This window comes from Myotis brandtii, unplaced genomic scaffold (assembly GCF_000412655.1).
Source record: "Myotis brandtii unplaced genomic scaffold, ASM41265v1 scaffold3045, whole genome shotgun sequence".
NCBI classification, from domain to species: Eukaryota; Metazoa; Chordata; class Mammalia; order Chiroptera; family Vespertilionidae; genus Myotis; species Myotis brandtii.
Window position 1 is genome coordinate 52,755 of NW_005361631.1, and position 2,423 is coordinate 55,177.

The following is a 2,423-nucleotide window of genomic DNA, read 5'->3' on the forward strand; positions in this document are numbered from 1 at the left end:
AGCTGAGCTCTGGGCCGGCCGCAGCAGACAGGTGGACGTGGGGCGAGTCTGTCGGTCAGTCTGCTCGCCACTCTGGGCGTCCTCCACGGGCTGCAAGCTGCGGCTGCTCCGGCTTTCTCTTTGCAATGAGGCTGGAGCGTGGGCTTTTATTCCCCCTTCTTGCGTGTGTGCGTGCAAAATATCTGTATCTCGGCAATGAAAGATGGGCGCTGGCGGCCGGAGGAGAGCCCTGGGGAGGCCGTGGGGGTTGGCTGCGGGCTGAGGGGAGGCAGGCGGGCTGCTCCCGGCGTGCGTGCGGCAGGAGGAGAAGTTGCCACCCTTTCAGCTGTTCTGGCCTTTATAGAGATGGGAGGTGGGTGGAGCAGCCTTTCCTCTTCTGGCGGAGAGTCAGCACCAGGAGGGAAGGGGGGGTGGCAGGAACTTGGGAGGGCCTGAGGCACGGATGGAGCCCAGCAGCCCCTCTGCCCAGGAATTTGGCCCCTGGAAAGGGAGAGCTAGAACCCAGCAGCCCCTCTGCACAGTGAGGGTAGCCTGGTTTCACGTGGTTGGGGAGATGTCCCCTGGACCGCGGCCAGGAGCCCTAAACGGCTTTTCCAGGATCAGACGTTTGCACCCGCACAGGCCTGGTGGAGGAGGGGTCGGGCTCTGGCCTTGGTTCAGATCCTGCCCTGGCCCCGAGTTGCTGGGTGACCTTGGGCAAGTCATTTCCTTTCTGTGCCCCTCCGTCTCGCCTCAGAGCGGGAGAGGGTGACTGCGGGGGCTCAGTGCATAACGCACCCAGCCCCACGCCAGCCACAAGGCGGTCACACGCCCCCCACGGCCAGTGCCATTCGGCTGAAAGCGGGGCTCATATCTCCTTCTCCTAGCTGGTGGCCTGGCACACAGCAGGCACTGCTGGCATCGGCCGCATTTGAATTTGTGGAACTGCAGAGTCACACAAACTCCCACAAGCCTGCAGCCTCCTAGTCACCCTGGTGTTTACTACCTCCCGCGGCCCCCAGCCTCGAGGCCCAGGGCCCACCGCCCGCAGCAGCATCCACACAGTTAACACCTCCCACCCCCAGCTCTGGGAGCGGCTGTGTCCCTGCCTTCAGCAGTCACACGGTCACAGTCACAGAGTCACACGCACACCCGCTGAGCCCAGCACCCAGCTCACTGCATCACCCTGCTCCCGGCTTCTGGGTGCTTGATCTGGTCCCCGTGCGGCGTCTCCCGTCTGCCCTTGGTACCCCAAACAATGGCAGCCTGCTCCTCACTCATACACACACCTTCCATCACTGAGACACACACACCGTCATCTCTTCAGAGAGCTTCTCCTTGGACTGAGCAGGGTCACCTGCTCAGAGGACTTCTCCGGAGGCCTCTTCACAGATAGCCACACAAGGAGTGGTCCTCTAGAGCAGTGATGGCGAACCTATGACACGCGTGTCAGAGGTGACACGTGAACTCATTTTTTTGGTTGATTTTTCTTTGTTAAATGGCATTTAAATATATAAAATAAATATCAAAAATATACGTCTTTGTTTTACTATGTTGCAAATATCAAAAACTTTCTATATGTGACATGGCACCAGAGTTAAGTTAGGGTTTTTCAAAATGCTGACACGCCGAGCTCAAAAGGTTCACCATCACTGCCCTAGAGGCTCAGACACGATGATCCACGTGGAGGCACAGAGCAGGCTGCCTGGCGCATAGGGTGCGTCTTTGCTTCGCGCGGCGTTTCCTGGTGGCCAGGTACTGTCCAGGCACAACGCTGATGCAGGCTCCAGCCCCGGAGGAGCCCCGTCCAGAGGAGAGACAGGTGCATAAAGAGAGAAAATAGGAGACAGTGATAAGGGAAATGGAGGTTGGCGAAGATAACCCGAAAGCTCAAGGTCTGAAGTTTAAAGACTTAGAGATTAAAACGGTTCCACTGGACAGCTAGGTGTTTTGACCTTGACCTTCTATATCAGTGGTTCTCAACCTTCCTAATGCCGCGACCCTTTAATACAGTTCCTCATGTTGTGGTGACCCCCAACCATAAAATTATTTTCGTTGCTACTTCATAACTGTAATTTTGCTACTGTTATGAATTGTAATGCAAATATCTGATATGCAGGATGTATTTTCATTGTTGAACATAATAGCATAGTGATTAATCACAAAAACAATATGTAATTATATATGTGTTTTCCTATGGTTTTAGGCGACCCCTGTGAAAGGGTCGTTCGACCCCCAAAGGGGTTGCGACCCACAGGTTGAGAACCGCTGTTCTATATCCTTATCTGTAATAGGATGATAATAGCTACCAATATTAATATTTTTTAAATATATTTTTATTGATTTCAGAGAGGAAGGGTGAGGGAGAGAGATAGAAACATCAATGATAACTCTAACTGGTTTGGCTCAGTGGATAGAGCGTCGGCCTGCGGACTCAAGGGTCC